Source organism: Paralichthys olivaceus, chromosome 23 (genome assembly GCF_024713975.1).
Source record: "Paralichthys olivaceus isolate ysfri-2021 chromosome 23, ASM2471397v2, whole genome shotgun sequence".
Classification (NCBI taxonomy): Eukaryota; Metazoa; Chordata; class Actinopteri; order Pleuronectiformes; family Paralichthyidae; genus Paralichthys; species Paralichthys olivaceus.
In genome coordinates, this window is record NC_091115.1 from 12,435,302 (window position 1) to 12,455,711 (window position 20,410).

The 20,410-nt window shown below is 41.0% G+C and overlaps 1 protein-coding gene across 1 annotated transcript in view; it reads right to left on the reverse strand.

The window, feature by feature from the left end:
• Positions 1 to 4,223, reverse strand: part of sox5 (SRY-box transcription factor 5) — a 222,283-nt gene extending 218,060 nt beyond the window's left edge. The window contains exon 1 of the mRNA XM_069520277.1: positions 4,112 to 4,223. The gene's annotated coding sequence lies outside the window, so the exon portion shown is untranslated. The remainder of the gene's footprint in view (positions 1 to 4,111) is intronic.
• Positions 4,224 to 20,410: the final 16,187 nt, after the last annotated feature.

Below are 20,410 nucleotides of genomic sequence, written 5' to 3' on the forward strand. Positions count from 1 at the left end.
TTTTGAATTATCAAAGAGAAAAGAACTGACAGAGCACCAATTTGCAAAAAACATATACAGTCTATGTGTGACACTAGAACTAAGCAACTGAACACAGGGTTTCTTGACATTTAATTGCCCTTATCTCAAAATGTTTCTCCAGTACGTTCTACTTGTGTTCGACAACACTTCCTTGCAAAATTATTAATCAATGAACTGAGTTGGACCCAAACAGGCAGCAGAAATTGGATGGATGATTTAAAATACATATAGTCTCTGCAACAACACTAAAGACAAAAGTTATAGCTACTGTTACAGTACATTGCTGGTACTGAGGGGCCTTAAGGTCACAGAGAGAGCTCTATGCACTGCAAATGATAGTAGTTAAGACAGCCTTGTATCTGTAACTTTTTAATTGACCTGGAAACCAATCAGGATTGTTTCCTCAAATCTTAACATTGAGCATAATAAATGCAGTGAGTGGATCCTTCATATGTAGATGTTCTCATACAAGGCATGAACATTGATTGATACAGCTGGCATTACAATTTAATTTGGCTTGAATTGTTGAACCACATTAAAAAGTAGAACCATAAAGGGCAGATTGTGATGCAGTCAGCCATAACACCTCCAGAGGTGGTCGTGTGTACAAATGCTATCGCGTCTCCAATCCACAGGCAACAGGAAAACATATTGTTTGTAGGACATATTTTAAAAAATAAATCTTTATAACATTGGTAAAGTGGTGCAGTATCTAGATATGGTAGATATGGTGCTTTGATAATTATTTTGTGTGAAATGTTGTTTGTTTCATCATATCAAGCTTTTTTATTTACTACTATACATCACTGTTTCACTGGAGCACAAGAATGATTCACCCAATGCCTCACTCACTGTACCTCTCCCTCTCGCTCCATGTATGCTGACTTGTTTCTAATGTGCGTTTTGCTGCCCACTGTACCTTGTAAATGCCAGAGTCTGTCTGCGCAGGGATGAGAAAAAAGGCTCTGGGGCAATCGGCAAAAGCGCGGGGGCAGAGCAGATGCGCTTCAAAGGCTGTCGAAACTATATTATATGGTTGATCCCTGTCCAATTCACTTTCACAGTTCAACAGTTACTGTATTTTAAAACTGGAGAAAACAAAGGCACTCATAGGCGTATCCTCATGCTGAAGTTGGCTCGCACAAGAGGCCTCGGCTGGTGCGTGCGTGTGTGTGTGTGTCTGTGTGTGTGTGCTGGAGAGGAGGTTGGAGCAGTGGTCAAACGAGGGAACATCTAAATAGACTGACCGCATAGGTCAGATTTGACACACTATTATTCATTCACTGTCTGTCCTCAGCTGCGCTCGGTTTATCTACACACACACACACACACACAGCCTCCCCTAGGTGCAGCTTTTACTGTGCATATGCGCCTGAACGATGCACAAATGTCAAGAGCAATAACTGGGATGTCAATCCAAATTCTCCCTCCTCTCCTCAGTGTTTAGCAGCTAGGTAACTCAGGGAACAGTCTCTCCCTCTCTCTTGCTCTCTCTCTCTCCCTCTATTTCTTTCTCTCTCTCCGTCTTTCTTCAGGTGTGTGTGTCTTAACGTCTGAGAGTCTACCTGTTTGATTCCTGCCATCGGCTTTAAAATGTCCCATTCCAGAAATCCATTTAGCTCAATTCGATTCAAGTCTAAACTCGATTTGATATAGTCACAAAAAGCTATCTGACGTTCTACATGATGACTGGTGCTGTGGGAGGAAGAGTGTGGTAAATGATAAAAGTTAGGAATTAAGAATCAGATATGGTTTGGCCCTAATTTTATGCCATTATCTCTTTTCCCTCCTGTATGTAGTCATTAAGGTGCAATCATGAATTCAACAATTACTTTGACATTGTAGTCACAGTATGCAAATGCATCATTTGGTTTATCTGGACATGCGTCTAATCTCACCTATTTTATCCATCATGTATATTTAGTTCTCATCATCTTAATGTATATATTTACCTGCATTTTTGTTTTAACAGAGTCGGTCTGATACATTTTGTAATCATGTCATTTGGCTGTTTAACACAGTGTTGGTAACAGCAATTTTAAATTATTCCAACATACTTTAGTTCAGTTGGCTTTTGCTGGCATGAAGGAATATAGACTTTTACCAAGTTACAAATCAAATAGCACAATAATAAACAAATATGTAAAAATGTTAAATGGACTGTATATTCAAACAAATATGTACTCGTCTTATTGACCAATTGCATCCACTCACTGGAGGAGCTGGGGATCGAACCACAGACTTTCTGGTTAGAGGACGAACCTCTCTACTTCCTGGGCTGAAATATAGTTTCAGTGCCTGTACAATATCAAAACAAAAATATATATTTTCAGCTAATTCCTGCATAAATTAAATCGTCTTTGTTTATCAACAATAATTATTTCCCTTGATAGAATATAGAGAACTTTGAGGTGTCAAACTGAAGCCTGTGATTTCGGTTTATCATAAAGTTTTGAGACTTAATGCATGTCAAATCTTGACTACGTGTTTGTCTCTTTGTCTGCTTGTACAACAAAGACCTACATGTTTTCATGCTAATATGACACACTAATCTGCTTTTTCTTTTACAAAGCAGTTGAGTTGTTGGAGTTTCCATGTTTGGGGTTAGTAATATGGGAACGTTTCCAAAATTCATGTTGATCCTCTTTCTTCAAAACTGGGCATCAGAAATGGCCTAATTTGTTTAAAGCTGCTCCAAATCAAGATCATGTCCAGCCTCCTCTCTCTCGTCCCTGTGCATAGTTCCACGGATGTGTGTGTTTTTTGTATGTGTGGGAGGGAAGGGAATCAGGAAGCCAGGGCTATGATAGGAGCATACTTCTGTAATCCTTCATCTGAGAGAAGTCTCATTGTCAGTTTCCTCTTTCACGGAGCACAGAGCTTTCTTCAGAGGTTTTCTGATGCCATGTAACTCTATCATCATTTCAGTACTTCGATGAGCAATAATATATTCCATCAAATTACCCCTTACAAAAAAAAATAAACGATATATAGTCAATAATACAGAGAAAAAATATTCAATGCTATCTTTATGATTTATGATTTTCTGCGGTAAAAATTGACTAAAATAACTTGGCAGGTTGTCTTTGATATTGTTAACAAGAGCAAAAGGAGCACACACTCACACACACACACACACACACACACACACACCATGCATTGCACTGTGCCTGTAACTGATTTGAGTTTAGCTTGTAATACATCCACCTTCCATAGATTTGGCAGCCTGTGCCAGACCCCTGGGGCCTCAAGCTTAAGAGCCCAGCCAAACGACACCCTGCTGGGGCAACAAGGAAGGGTCCCCCTGCCCCCCTTTCCCACAATCCAGAATCCTTTTTTTATCATTTGAAGATGAGACGCCCATCATTAAGCCCTTATAAGCACAAATCACTCCTCTGTTGTCTAATAGCTGCAGAAACCAAAGTCAGGTGGTTCACTGCAAAGCCACACAAGGACAAATTTCACCCTGAAGTATTTTGTCTCCAATTAATTTTGTACTTATGGACATGTGTCATTATCTTTAAGCAAAAGGATGATGCTGATCTCGAAAGAAAAGGCTTGAACTTCTGAGGCATGAATTTGATTTAGCTCAAAGTAGCAGAGATTCTTTAGATTTCTTGTTTCAAGGACTAGAATTTTACAGAATAGACTAAGATAGGATAGAATAGAATAGAAAAAGAAAAGACCAGAACAGAAAAAGAATAGAACTGAATAGAATAGAAAAAGGATAGAATAGAATTGGCTGAACAGGTAAACAAATATGTAGGTACAAGCAAGCCTACATATAAATTACATTCACCTTGTAGGGGGTTTAATTAACACTGTCCACAACTTTTGATGTAAAAGTAACAAAAAATTGCTTGAGGTCTGTGCATGAGCATGAAACATTAGCATGACGTATGGTTCTCACAAAGGAGAGCTCACTTATGGGACGTGTTTCTAATCTTACCTCCTGTCATATGCTGTATCTCCACAGATGAATCCTGCTCACAAAGCTCAGGCTTAACCACCCTCTAGTGACTGCAAACTAACATTGCAGTGACACCACAGCAGCCTCCAGTTATAGAGCCCCAGCTCACCTTCAGCTTACCTCGCTGTTTCTACACTGTTCTGCCAGACGAGTCCGACATCACGGTGCATCCATTCACCAGCCGAGCTATTCCAAGCCCCGAGCAATGACAGAGAAATGCAGGAAGTCGTTGGAACATAAACAAGGCGCAATGGAGGAAGCAAGGGGTCAAGGCGGTGCTTCCTGTTCGAAAACCACCTCTGTGTGTGTCTTCAAGCAGAACGGAGGCAGCACTGACACAGTGGAACTGCTGTTGTTCTAGTCAGGCTGCTTCTTTTACACATTTCTTTTATTCTACATAAATAAATGTGATGTATTGTCTCAAGCACAATCCAAAAAAGTTAAGTTTTGTTTCTGTTTGTCTATTTCCTTTTTGTATCCTTTATTCAGTTGCTCTATTGAGACAGAACTATATTTGTATTTTTAACCCATGACAAAGTCGTATGCCTTGATTTCATGGGTACAATGGAGCAAATTATATGAGGAAAAACACACAAAAGCTGAAAGAGAAGGCAGACTTTTGTAATTTGGAATTTTTTTCCTAATGAAATCACCGTGCTACTGATTTCCTGTGTCTTCTCTTTAGTTAATCAGTTCAAATGAATACAAACTAAAAAAAGGGAAAAGTCATTTAGGGGTTATGAAAACCTCCATTGTCAGATGTCCAGTTTGGATTAGATTCATTTGCGCGCCAGACAAAACAGCAGCATCTGGCATCATTATTATTATACCATATCATAATGAATTGGTAATCTGGTATTATTGAAGCATTTGGTATTATTCTCAAACTCAATTACAGTAATAGGTGTATAATGACATTTTGGGGATGTAAACTATCTCGCTCTGGTTTTCACACACTCGCAGATTAATTCGGAAACTCGCCTCGCTCACTCTCCATTTTGATTCTAACGTGCCACTCTTAGTAACCTTAAAAAAAAAGTGCTAACTCAACATGTCTCTTTCATTTTATATTTTTCTTTGCAGCCAGTCCAATGCTGCAGCCCACACCATGCTTTGGACCACAATACTTACTATATCCCACTCTAACGTCTTATTGATGCTCCAGAGGAGATGCACAGACGTTTAAGAGGAGACGCACAGTGTGCATGAGAATCATCTCAGCCGACTTAGTGTTAGTGTATACAGCAGCTGCATCTGTATCTTAATAGTCTATCAGTGGTGGCGAAGAGAGAGTGTGAAAGCTCTGAGGGATTTGGGAGAAAGGATATGATTGCATTTATGTCCCATCAAGCAGCTTGCTGGATCCAGGGGGATGCCTAATATATTTCTGTATTTGGTCTCCAGCTTACATCTGTCTGCTTATGGATTTATGACTTCAAAACTATTTGGGAAAAAAAAGGCGCCTCTCGACAGAACCAGTGACTAATGACTAAAGCCGACAGGGATGGCAGGCAAACACACACGCAGAAAACACACACACGGATAGACACAACGCCAAGGCTCCGGCGACAAGGAACAAAGGACTTGAAATCTGACACATTCTCTCTGACAGTAGGATAAAACTCACTCACCCCTGGAGCCATGCTTACACACTCACACACACACACACACACACACACACACTGCAAACACACATTTACTTATTTTTCTTTCACGCACTTGAGTTTCTCCCCTCCCCCCTCACACACATCATGTTTTCACACATTAAAATCTGTCCCGTCCACATCAAAATGAAATCTTCACATTGGCTATGATCGTCTTCAGTAAACATGGAGATGTGGACGTTTGTGTCGTTGGACCCGGCGTTGACTGTGAGCGATTGTTGACAGGGTGAACACAGGGAGCAGTTTGGCTCGATGCATACTTTTTTTCTGTGACCATAAAAATGTAACGCCTGTTATATCCACAAATCTATTTCCGTCATATAGTTGGACTCACATAGACTCACATCTATTTTCACAAATCTTTCATCTTTGCCCTCTTTTTTTATTAGCAAGTAAGGCACCAGACATTCAAATAACCATTTATGTGTAGCACACAGATTTATATCTCTTCCAGTACTCAGAGCTTGATGACAATATTTGAGCTTAAGATCTTAAACGTTCATTGACGACATATGTTGTTTTAAAGTTGTTGAGAGACAAATCTCACAATTGGATTTGAACGGATTTGGATTTTATTTTCTGATCAAATGTTGAACCTCAAGCTTATTCAGACGTGATGGGATTATGGTCAACAGGGACTCTGCAAATAAAAACTATGATATATTGTTTTCTGTGTTGATTTCATACAAGTATAAATATGTATAAATAAAAAAATAACTTTGAAGCAGCGTACATTTGTTTTTATCATCCTGCGAGGGTGGAGGGAGGGATTGAGGGATGGATGGTTGGACGGACGGAAAGATGGATGGATTAATAGATTGATGGAGGGACGGATGGATAGCTGGATAGACTGACGGTTGGACCAGCGGATGAGGAGATTGATGTAGTCGATATGACAAACAGTTTACTTCCACATTCATCATTATTACACTCATCATTTGTTTCTATAAAAATATTGATGAGAGCAGCTATAGGCCCAATTATTGATTAGTGTACAGGATGATTCACTCAGCATCACAGTCCACATGCCAACATGCACATGGAATTCACGTCGCATGGATTTTGGGCAGATTCACTTCAAACTATTAGGGAGACAAATGAGAGAAAGCCAGTATTGGCAAAAGGATGTAACAATGTTAAGAGGAAGATAGAGAGAAGGAGAGGGATGAATGGAAGCAGGAGTAAAGGTGAAGATGTGGATGAGTGGTGTTCGAGAGGAGGGGGTGCAGATTTTGTTTGAGAGGGGCGTTTAATCCCCAGAAGCATCGTGACGGCAGCTGCTCTGTACAGATGGGGACGAGTGGATGCTGAAACGCACACACTCAAACATACACATGCACACGTGTGCAAACATGCACTGTGTGTCACTGTGAGAAAAAAGAAAAAGCACTGTCAAATGTTGGACCCGTTTTCTAACACCCTGGAGGATCATGCTAAACATAAGGTAGGGGTGCTTTGGTCGTCTTCCATTATTTCCCACTCTGCTGTGGCCACTGAAGCTGTGTCATCAGCTGATTAATGAACACAACACTCCTCTTTTCTCTCCGTCTCTCGCAATATGTTACCTGAAGATTTTTTTGGGATCTATTTCATGGTGCAGCACAGAAGTGTGAATCCCTGGACTGTCTGGGGAAGTAAATGTTCTGTCTGGCACTTCCCGGCTGTGTGGTTACATATATGTGAGCTCCATACGATGATCGTAGACTCTGTAAAACCTCCAGCAGGGAAGCACCAGCTGCTTTCAGCCACATTGGGTTTTAATGCAGACCAAACCTGTTGAGTGATCCGGAGCTGCACACTGACAAACAGTAGAAGGACAATTAAAATGAACTGGGCATTTTACATTGCTTTGATTCTTTTTATGAACATTTATTTGCTTTCGTGTAACATTGACTTATCATTTAAACACAGATAATGGATGGATGGACAGTCTTATTCTTATCATTGTTGTTATTGCTAATATTATTATAAGAAGTAATATCTTTAGGCCTGGGTATCCAAGGTTACAGCCCCAAAGGTTTTATTTTTTACAACAAAAATAAGAATATTAAAGAAAATGCCTTTTGCTCTGGGTCAAGTAAATTCTGAATCCTCTGTGTTTCATTTCTGCAGGTGAACTACTTTAATCACTCTGGCACGTGCATTTGTTTTTGTGTGAAAGCGCAGGAGAGAAATAGAAAGAGAGAGAGCATGAGCACTGGTTACCTGTCAATGTTGGCATCTGGTGGTAGCCAGCAAACTATTTCACAGAGGCAAGACTCGAAGGCTGTGCATTTAAGAGGCTTTTTCAAAGAGAGAAAGGGATCAAGGTGAGGAGGCGCAGGTGGAGCTGGAGCAGGTGGAGGAAGAGTCACTGAGCTGTAGCAGCGCAAGAGTCAGGACGTCAGAACAAGCTCAGGCTGGTGAGGAAGAGGGAACTAGGTAGTTCTATCACATGCAACAGGATTTATGACAGAAGTAGTACCTTAATTATTAGCTCAGTTATTGAATAATCAATTAAGCTAGATAAAAAAAATGCAGACATATTTAAGGGACTGATATCGAAGAGTGTGTGAAAGTTTGATAGAATATATGGGGGGCTGCAGGTGGAGGTATGTGTTCTATTAAGTGCCATTAAGGTGTTTATTTTGATTTCATTCAAAGTGTTTTTTAAGTATAGAGAAAAAAAACAGAAATACAAATAAACAGATGCAGGCACTTTGATAATAAACGTTGGAATTAGACTTGTCATTTGTCTCTGTATGACCCGAGATTCACATCGTCATTCAATTGTGATGGAGCAAACTACAAACTTTCTCTCAGTATGTTTGGTACTGAGAAGATAGAAGATACTAGTGTTCAAATTTTGGCTTGGCTACATCATCATGACAACAGGACACACACAAAAATCCATCTTCAACCGTCCTAGTCCTATTGCAAATAACAGTAAATTGTGAAGTGACATGGTGTGTGTTGTGTCCCAGGGTAAAGGGTGTATGGGAGTTTCAGACTTAAAGGCAGGAATGTGCAGCAGCTGGAGAAGGAACCTCTGGAGCTCTTGTTGTACGTACATGTGAGTTATTTGAAACATTTCAGCTCAGTGAGTAACAGCGACACCGTTGTCCTTCTGCCTTGGCGCCAGGAACGCTGCTAATTTAGAAATAACATCAACTATTCCAGAATCAGAGTAACAAAATTATAAAATAAGCTGCGAAAACAACAAAACCTTTTTTCAGTCTTACGTACTTCCCCATATTGAACCCAGATGCTTTTGTTTTTCAGCTTTTGAGACCATTACTGTGTTAATCTATCATCACTCGTTCCATTTGAAGGTGAAGGATTTATTGTCGGCTGAGACGTGGAGGTGAGGTCACGGCATATTAGAGTGGCGCTCTGTGCGACAATAGCTATTGTTCCTGGGACCAACAGGAAGTGTCTGCGTGGGACTTCCTCCGGCAGATAGAGTACCTCTGGAGGTCAGAGAGGTGTGTGTTTGTCTGATGATTAAAACTTTAGTTTCTTTAGTTGATGTCACCAATCTTGTTTTGTCTCTGATGTGTCTGCATCCAAGTCTCTTTTCTGTGAAATGGTTCTCTGTCAAAATAAACTGTGGGTATACAGACAGATTTTTACAATAAAACACATTTTATTCCAGCAGATCATAGTTAGTGTTTGGCATCTACGCTCTGACTTCATTATTCCTCCAGATATGGTTACATAGATATAATGGGAGTCATGTGCAAGTATTCATAACCCCTCTGTCAGAGCCTACAGGTGGATGCTTGGGTTGTGGAGGGGCTGAATCAATCAGTGGCCATACAGACGCAGCCACAGGGAGGCAAGCAGAGGGAGCGATGGGAAATGTTTACAGCTTAAACAGACCACCAAATTGGAAGATCTGTATTAGAGAGGATTGTGGTAAATGAGACACGTTACATGATTGGAGCAGCGAGGTGGAGAGTGAAGCATGTCACAGTTGGCTGCCTGAACCAGCGTGTAAGCTACGCTCCATTACAGCGGCAGCAAAATTAATGAAATGTACAGGTCCATTCATTTTCTCTGTTCAAACAGAATTTCATATCCACTTTAATAAAAGAAAGTTAGCGAACACAGTAGCTGGATCGACAATGCACAGACATCATACGCACACAGCGATCAAAGCCCTTGTTGCTGATGACAACAGAATGCATGTATTTTATGCAAACTTCTTTTGTGCGCTCACTAAGTTACAACGTGAAACCAAAACTAGCCAGATCTAATGTAAACAATGTGTGGGTTGTGATCAGGTCCGTGAGTTCCCTTCACCATCTAAGGTCCCTAAAAAACCACAGAAGGGCATCATTCTGCAGGAGAAACACAATCTGCTTGCACCGAACAAAATTACCACTTAACAGCTACAATATCATAGTGTTTGATACGTTCCTGCCGGACAATGGGGCCTTCCACACCTCTTTCTCTTTCAGTATTTCCCCCTGTAAAATTATAAGCACAATCAATTTTGATAATGCTAGGGAGCAGCAGTATCTGGGGGAAAAATAACCATCTTGATTATTCCTTCTCATGGAGAATTTTTTTTCTTGCTATTCTGTACTTTCCTTGCCTTTCTAGGTAATGGTAACAATTTTCTCTTTTCAGTCTCACTCGAGGCCTCTTTCTCTCACTCATTGGTGAAATGTGGAGCCGTTGTTTTTTTTCCTGTCTCTTGGTGCAATGCTGAAAGCCTTTTGACCCACAAAGTAGGGTTTTGTTGACAGATTGATGCTTTCGCACAGTGACATTAGCTGAATCGCCGGTGCTCAGGGGCCCGCGGTGCCACTCTGGAACAAATGCCCTGGAATTTTCTCAAATAATCCCTGTGTACCTGCCTGTGTGTGGCACGGCGCTGAATGGAAATTGAAAGCATCTATCTTTATATCTGTCTGTCAGTCTGTCGGACCACCTTTTACTAATCGTTATCTTTATGGAGGGGGATGTAGGGACGGCGGTGCACCTTTGATGCGAGCAGCGGAACAGAGATACGGATGAATGCAGGGGCGGAGAAGGGCAGGGGCACAAGACAGGAGATTTTGTGATGACAGCTGTTTTATGAACACTTGGTGACACTGGTGCAGCATGGCATTATACCATGACAGCAAAGTGAGAGGAGAGAAGAAAACCTGTCTGACATTAGAATAAAATGTTACCCAAACATTTAAACCAGATTGTTAAATAAAGTCATAGCTGTAATTGGGAAAAAAACATTTCATCCCTGACAAATACGTCTTTTACACTTCCTTGTTTGGTCTTGGCCTTCAGACTTTTCAGTTTAGTGTAAAGTCAAAATTAGGCCATGGTCTCGACTAATGGACCAAAACTTTGCACAACCTAGAGAGGTGTGATCAGTCCGGTTTGCATTGTGAGACATTTTTTGGGGATAGTTTAGATTTTCAGACCAATTGCATGAAGTTGGGACAATAGAAGAAGAAAAAGAAGCAGAAGTGGCTCACAGGAACGTTTGCAGTCACCTCAGACAAAATAGTTTTTAAACAACAAATCAAATTCAAATTCAAATTTTATTCATCACATACACAAATATATAGAGTAAAACGTGGTTCAAGATGTGGTTCAAGATGTATGTCATACAAAAGTCTTCAGTGCACTCCTTGAATTACAATGTGAAACTAAAACTCACCAGATCAAATGTGAACAATGTAACAAAGACATGAACCTTTTTGGTTCAGACCTGGATCAGCTACCTGACAGTAAAAGTGCCTCAGAAAAATGTCTGACTTAAAATAGTTGCTAATTTTGACAGTGCTGATTGATGTAGAGCAGATAGTGTAAAGTGGATTTGTCAGAGCTTTTCGATAACAGAACTAATGAGAGCAGTGAGAGTCATCAAAGCAAAAACAATGAAAAGAATAAAATACTCAGTAGAGTTAGAGGTCAGTTGTGGAGTCAGTGTGTTTTTTGTCCCCTAAGAGCAGCACCTTTACTTTATACTTGATATTTTGATCAGTGTTTGATGTAAAAATGTTTATTGGTGCAGCTTTATGTCCTGATATTTAAACTTATCCTTCAGTCCTGGCACTGAGTGATAGCGTATGTTTCAGAGAGGTCTCACCTCTAAAACACTTTTAATAAAATATTTTGCATTTTGATGGCTTTTTGTTATCCTCAGTAGCTGCTTTCAGACTGGCACTGAACTCCGGAGATTCTCCGCACTTTCTCTGGGGAAGGTGCATGCGTGAGTGCAATGGATCGAGTGAGAGCCTACGGATATCTGCAGACTTTCACCACCTCAAATCAGCAGAATCCGATGTGAGTGCTCATGATAACATTAAGCCTCATAGCGTAAGAAGTTAGAGCATGCAACTCATGTTTTCTGCACTTGTTATTGGCCTTGTGGAAATAAGGTAAATTCCTCCAGTTTGTTAAAAGTGATTTAGCGAAATGCACTAAGTCACTTAAGACTTATAGAAGCAGCCTTCTAAAATGTTAATCAAATCAGGACAACACAGATGCAATGAGCTTGCAAACTGCATCATCAATATGTCATTAAAATGCAAAGTAGTGTGAGGACAGAGTTCTGGTTTTAGCTTTTGACTGGAGCCAGCGCAGCCTGAGTAATGTTGTCTTTACACACATACATGGTATTGTCAAGCCTCGCTAGCAGTTGGTCACAGCTGAGGGGAGTTCAGAGGGTCCAAGACCTGTAACGCTAACCCCCCTCCTGCCCAATACACACACACACACACACACACTAACACACACTGCCTTGTCAAAGGACCCTTTGTGCGCTGTTGTTTTTTCAGGGGGAATACTCTCTTTATTCCTCTGTAGGGAATAGAAAGCAGCGATCACCTCATCACACACACACACACACACTGAGAAATCCAGTCAGGCCCACCACACACACGCACACACACTCATACACAGTGACACACATCTACAAAAACACATATGCTTATACATATGTAGAAGAACACACACACACATCTGTATGTATGCATGTAAATGATCACAATTTTGGAGACATAGAAAAAGTCAACACACACACACCCACACACACACACACACACACACTCACACACACACTCTTTCTCTCTCACAATGGGTCATTTATGTCCTTCTCTGCACCCCACATTCATACTTGGCAGGCGGGTGACGGCTCTGTTGTTTCAGTGACCTGGAGGAGAAGTTATGTGCGCTTAATTTATACAACAGGAAACACACCTCTCTCTACCTCCCCTCTGTTTCTCTCTCTCTCTCTCTCTCTCTCTCTCTCTCTCTCTCTCACACACACACACACACACACACACACACACACACATACACTCTGTTCCGCTGTTTAGGTTTAGCATCATTTCTTACACACAACATAATAAATTGTACAAAATAATTCTTAAAAATAGAACAAATGAAGAAAACCTTCTCTGTTATTTTAGGTTGAGAGACCGAAATAGAGAGAAAGAGGTAAAGTAACTCAGAAACCTTCAGCTGCCTTCAGGGCAGATTGTAATATTGATGGTGGTTGCACGACCTCAGCTATTGGCAAGCACACACACACACACACACACACACACACACACAATGGTGGAGCAGCATCATATATGTTCCGGATCAAACCTTAAAACAGCAAGACAGAAGAGGAGAAGCTGTTAAGATGTGTATCTCTCTCTATATATATATATATATGTGTGTGTGTGTGTGTGTGTGTGTGTGTGTGTGTGTGTGTGTGTTACCCGCTGAGCGCTGTGCTCTCCCATGGGAATGCAAGCACAGCTGAGAGTAAATGGCAATTACTGTGTTCAACTGTTTTATCCGCGCTCAGAGGCAACCATACATCTCCGATTCCACAGAACATCATTAAAATGCACTTAAACACACACACACACACATACACACAAACACACACACACTGCCACGTCACGTCTGGTGGGTTTTCCATGCCTGTCACATCCTCATTTACTCAACTATGATGGAGTGATACAAATACCGGCAGACATATTTCAATATTCTGCTGGAGCAAATTATGATGTCTGATTAGCAAATGATGGAAAAAACCATCACACACACACAAACATTTGTACGGTTCATTGTAAATCCAGGAGGGCTGACGGATAGATCCATCAGTTAAATGTTATAAAGTGGAACTATGATGATTTGTGATGCCTGTCCACTCACAGATGAAGTAACTGTGAGGTGAAACACATTGTTACCTGAAAAGCTTCACTTGTAATCCTCTTTGTTATTCCCCAGAGAGAAAGGTGGTTCACTCGCAGGCATTAAATGACAATAAAAGTGTTATAAAATATAAAACAAAATAGATAGAAACATTATTATTTGAGGCAGAAGCTGAAAAACAGACTGGAGAAATGGAGGCAGTGGCTCCTTGTTCACGTTACCCTCCAGTAAAATGCATTTATGGATTCTGCAGCCAGGTCAAAATGTTTTTAAATGGCTGATATTTTGTGTAGTGCAAACTCATGCTGCAATAACCCTAAAATTGAAAAGAATAATGAGAGTAAAACACAGCGTACATGTAACTGCACTGTTTGCGACTACAGATGATACGATGGGATATTAATCTGGGTGAATATGTATTTTTATTCTTGTGTAAATGCAGTTAATCCTTGATTTGATGCTGACTGACAGACAGACAGGGGGACAGACAGACAGGGGGACAGAATAAACAGCAGAGAGAGGAAGGTACCTTCTCTCCACCTTAATGTCAGTTGGCATTTGACAGGAATGTGTCAGAATAGTGTGAGTAATGAGAGAGAATGACTGTGTGTGCATGTGTGTGTGTGTGTGCCTGTAGCCGCTGTGGCGGTATGTGCTGTTGCTTCACAGACAGACAGACAGTTGTTCCTCGGCCAGTTGGCTGCCATGGTCGCTGGGCTGGCACACGGAGGTGGTCAGCATGAAATGGGTGGCACTGCGAGTATGTGTGTGTGTGCATGAAAAAGTGTACTCGTGCATGTGTGTGTGACTCACTCCCACCTGCAGGGGAGACAGACCAGTGCCAGCCGCCAGGCCTGGAGAACATTACTCACCGTCAGGACAGACGTCTCCTTTTGATACACACACACACACACACACACACACACACACAAACATACATACAAATATTCAGCACACCACTGAATAATAAGAAGGTGTCCTGCGCTCCTCAACACAGTGTGCCTGACTACAGCAATAAGGTGCATGCTTCACCCACAGGGCCTGGAAGAAAAGCATGGTGTCTGAATGTTGAAGTTGCTTTGTGTTGGCAAATAAAATGTAAAATCATTTCTATTTTGAGAATCACAGATCATATGACACAATAAGCAATAAATGGCAGAACTGACAAGAAGACTGGCAGCCTCCACTTTGCATTTCGTGTTGTGAGTCATCTTGTCTTATTTTATAAAAATAAAAGTCTGCTTGGAAGCTTTGTGGCATTATTTTGTGCAGCAAGGGACTTGCATTGATTTTTGCAGGCATCTTTGACAGTTTCACACCGAATCAGTTGTCATTGTCCCATCCAGTGTATGGAGAAAATTATTTTGCACCCTCATCTGAAGTAAGTAGAACAGTATTTTAGTATTTATTTTAAGACCTCACAGCAAGAAGGTTTACCAGGTCAAATCCCAGCCTGTGTGGGTTTTCTCCGGGTGCTCCGACCTCCTCCCTCTGTCCAAAGACATGCAGATTGGCGATCAGCTTAATTGGAGACTCTAAATTGACAGATAGGTGTGAGTGTGAGAGAGTGAATGGTTGTCTGTTTCTGCGTGCTGGCCTTGTGGCACACTGGCGACCATTGTCCCTAAATGTCAGCTGGGATTGGCTCCAGCTGCCTCTGCGAACCTCAAAGGAAAAGCGGTACAGATAATGGATGGATTACTGTAGGTGGGTGCACAACATGCCTTAAGGCTGTTACACACACCGAAGATCTGCTTGTGTGCTTTCGCTGCATCTTCAAACAAAAATAATGTTCCCTATTCGTTCTTACGACCTGGATATATGTCATCTGTCAGTCTCTCTGTGTGCAAGTATATATATGCTAAGGAAATGGAAGATGGGGTATTGGTTTATTGCATTTTTAATGTGGTATATAATTTACTTTGTGTCGGAATAATATGAAAAATTATTTCCAAACTGGAAAAATTCATTTAGAAACCACAGTCAGACAAACAATTTGGAGAGTCTGAAAATGTTGAGTGTAAAGTTGTTGACATCATCACTTAGAAAACAATTAACATAATTTAAAATCAGCTCTGTAGTGGATTTTATTATGAACTTGTCAAATGTTGTCACTTGCAATCTCTATGACAAGCTCTAAACAACAGACCTTTAAGGCATTACATATGTTTCTATGATTGAAATTATTTGTATGCCTACAAATATCAGACAGAGGAATCAATGCATCGTTTAAATGTTCTAATAATATAAGTACCACACATTTTGTTGACAGCATCCATGTTTTTTCCACATTCCGACTTGAACACACTTCAGTTGGAACTTCAAAAATCAGGAAAGTGTATAACAGGCAAAATTGAATTGGACACGACGGAAATATATTTCCACCATAATCTTAAATTAGAACTTTAACCTTTCCCTCCTGTCAGCATTCCACAATTCTGCTACTTTTCTTGACCTCTTAACCTTTCAAATAATTTTCTTACACTTCCTAAAGTGAGTGAACTGCACTTCTTTTTTCCAGAGGTTGAATGGGTTAAAAGTTTTTATAATAAATGATTTACATGAAATGTTTCCTTGAATTATAAAAAGCAAAACCTCTAATTAAAGAAGGAAATGTCTTCTTTTCAATGGGGGAAAACAGATGGTATACAGCAGGGAAATACATTCATCTTCAATACAAGCAATAAATGTTAAAGTCTCAAAGTCTAAAATAATTTGATTCAGCTTCCAGCATCTGACCATCCAGTGAAAGGAGACATAATAAAATCGGATGCAGTTAATTAAGAATGAGGAAGAAAAAAACCAGAGCGGCAAAATGGCTGATTTCTCAAAATGAGACTTCAAATGCCGTGTGACAGCGGAGCATCTCCATTACAACACGGATGAGAAATAAAACAGCTTTTACCACAAAGCAAATCAGGCTTTGGTGCTGAAGCAGTGTGAGTGACACTGATCTCTCTGTGGCTTGTGTGTGTACGTGTGTGTGTACGTGTGTGCCTGATCTCCAACCATCCATCTATCCATCCATCCATTTACTCTAAGCTCTTAAGCGGTGCTGCTGTTAAAAAGTCCCCATAAACTCTGAGCCAAGAGCGATAACATGAGCGGCGGGAGGATAACGTTGATGTTAATGTCAGACGCACACAACTGACACCCAGTGTTGCTCCCGTGTTAACAAAACCCATCACGGTCTGTCTGTCCGTCTGAAGGCGCGCACTAATCTGCTCTTAATCACAAGCTCTTATTTACGAAAAAAAAATTACAGTTCATATTAATGCAGCAGAGGGGGAGAGGGTGAGGCGGAGGAGGATGATGGTGATTGTGGTGATGATGATTTTGTGATTAAATGATGCCATCGTTGTGTTGGTGGATTAGGACGGGCATGGAAATAGATTAGTTATGCAGTGGTTTTTCATCATGATTGGCAGGCCTCCAAAAACTCACTCCACTCACACACACACACACACACACACACACACACACACACACACACACACACACACACACACACACACTCCCTGTTCTCTCTCTCTCTGTCCATTTATCCCACTCTGGAACAGGCCTGTGTTGAGGCCTGTTGTTTGTAGGTTGCTTGCACCACCTGCTGGTAAAGAAAGACATGGCATCGCTTTATTTTTTTGGTCCCTGCCTTTCACACCTTCACTTTTGACTTTTGGACCACTGATAAAAATAAAACCATCACTTTATTTTTTCATGTGCAATTTAATGTTTTTCATGTGCAATATTACTATTTATGTGCAGGTTTACTTTTTACCTGTGCAGTATTATTTTTTTCATGTGTAATATTGCTACATATGTTGAATATTACTATGTTTAGCATCATATTATGCTCAACATCATGTGCAATATACCATAATACCCACTCATTACTGTTAACTGCACTGGTTCTGCATTTACTCCATATACACTTTCTATTTATATTTTTATCTTTTAGCTTCCATAGAGGAAGCAGTAGTGGGAAGTCGGGTTGTCCACTAACCAGAAGGTCGGTGGTTCGATCTTTGGCTCCTCCAGTCTGCATTCTGAAGAGTCCACAGGCAAGAAACTGAACCAAAGTTGCCCCTGAGGTATGAACTGTTGCACATAGTAGGGCTGTGTTCCTAAAGTGGGTCCAGGGACCCCCCAACGGTCGTCAAGGGCTTCAAGGGGGTCCCCTGCAAAATTATTATTTTTAGTATTTATTATTATTTATTTTATTATTTTATTATTATTATTATCATTAATTTTCCTGAATTTTGGTTCTGAATTTCTGACACATGTATACCTGGTCCCAGATATGTAAAGTGTTAAAGAGCCTTTTTTATGAGTGTGGAGAAAAAGTGTGAAGTTGTGGGAGGAAGGAGAGACTGACCACTCCTCTGGCCTTCAGCCTCACTGATAAGAAGCATCCTCTTTCTTTTTCCTAATTACCATTCTGGGAGAAAAGCAGAACAGACACATACACACTCACACACACACACACACACACACACACACACACACACACACACACACACACACACACACACACACACACAGTTTGACTCTAATTGGGTGACCTAAAGCCACGGATATCATCTGCTATGGTGTGAGACCACAATCTCACCCAGAGCGACCGGCAGCCTCTGCAGTCACACCGCCTCTGAAAGAAGACCTGGAGGAGCGAAGAAGGAAGGGAAATGAAGGGAAGGGTAAAGAAAAGACAAATAGAAGACAAACTGGCCCAAGAAGGGGGGAAGGAGCAGAAGAGGAAGAGCACAACAACAACAGCAATGGCACAAAAACACAAAGTGGCGCTGAGTTCATTAATTAGAATTTCAAATTGGACAAACTCAAGATGACAGCGTTGCACTTGTCAAATCAGATCATGCCCCGGCAGGATGAGAGAGAAAGAGAGCGAGAGAGAGAGATGGAGAGAGAGAGAGAGAGGGAGGCACACAGCTCAGAGCCAAATACCACTCTTAGTCACTGAATGGGTGCCATCTCTCTCCCTCTCCCTCAATCTCTCCCCCTCTCTCTCTCCACTTCCCCTGATTATGCCCACCGCCTCCCCTCTGTCCCCGCGTGAATGTCACGGCCGCCCTAACAAGAAGTGACAATTAAAACATCATCGGCATCTCGAGGCTGAGTGGGGAGGGGGAGAGCGGCCTGCTGGGGTCCCCGGTCTCTGTGACGGAGAGATGGAGAGAGAGAATAGAAGAGATGGAGGGGCTGCAGGGAGATATAGTATGAGCTGTTTGAATGGAGAGAGAGAAGATACTTTGGCAACACACTAGAACTCCTAATAAAGCCAACATAGGTCAATGAATTGAACTGTGAAGATGGATGTATGTGTAGTGGGATGCATATGTCAGCTATAAGCGATGGACCAAGGAAAACAAGTGTGCACATCATGGACACTTTAAATCGTGTCATCACCATGTACCAGAAAAAAACCGGTTCATGGATAAGACAATAATAGTTTCTGCAACCATATATAATTGTGAAATGTTCTTTGTTGACACTGTTCCAGTTGTTTCTGTACATTAATATACTGGTCCACCTCATGTTAATGGCGGGTGAATAACACTAACGAATTTAATCCAATGTATTGTCACCAGTTCTGCATGAAAAACTATTTCTGCATCAGATCAGAGTCTGATCAGAGAACTGTGTTAAATCAGCCTGTTGTTGTAAAGCTGAAATAATTTTCTATTTATTTATACTGAAAAGTTGTTATTGACCAGCCCTTTAACAATCGCACAACGTGTCCTCTCTTTTGTTCATTCTATTTTCATGATGGACTAGATGTGATTTTAATTACCCCTGTGGTTGAATAATGCTGTAAAGTATGGTGGTCCTGAAGCACGGCAAATGAATAAACACAAGAGAAAGATCACAATATTTAAAGCATATAAACACAACAACAAATCACCTAATGGAAAGAAGAAAACACGGAAACAAAACACAAATAAGAAAAAACACAACATTAACTAAAAGGTAGGTAGGTATGTCTCCTTATTTGATTTTGTCTTTTCTTATTTGCGGATGTGTTGTGTATTTGCACTTCAGAGCCACAGTAGGAAAGAGCTCCTAAAACAAACTGACAGATGATTATTATAGAACTGAGCCTTTTAGTGAAAAAAAAGTAAGGAGCAGGGTATAAGACATTGAGATACATGGTGCGGCCTAGATCGAGCAGGCTGGGTGGATTTTGGCATTTTGAAGTATGTGTCGTGTGTGTCTGTGTGTGTGTGTGTGTGTGTGTGTGTGTGTGTGTGTGTGTGTGTGTGTGTGTGTGTGTGTGTGACTCTGCACCAGCTGTGCCAGTGCAACACAAGGATGGAGCTTCGGCCAAATGAGCTGTTTTCACAAAGAGCCAGAAATTATCCAGCTCGCCACTAGGTACCCCCTTGCACTTGTACACACACACGCGCACACACACTATCACATACACACAAATGCATGCAAGTATGCACACACGCAGATACGCACACACTATCACAGTTAATGAGGCTTGAATTTCGAAGTGAACACAACTTACCTCCTGAGTCTTCATTTTTAAACTGCTGCTGTGTATCCTGAAGTAAGTTGTCTCTGTGTGTGTGTGTGTGTGTGTGTGTGTGTGTGT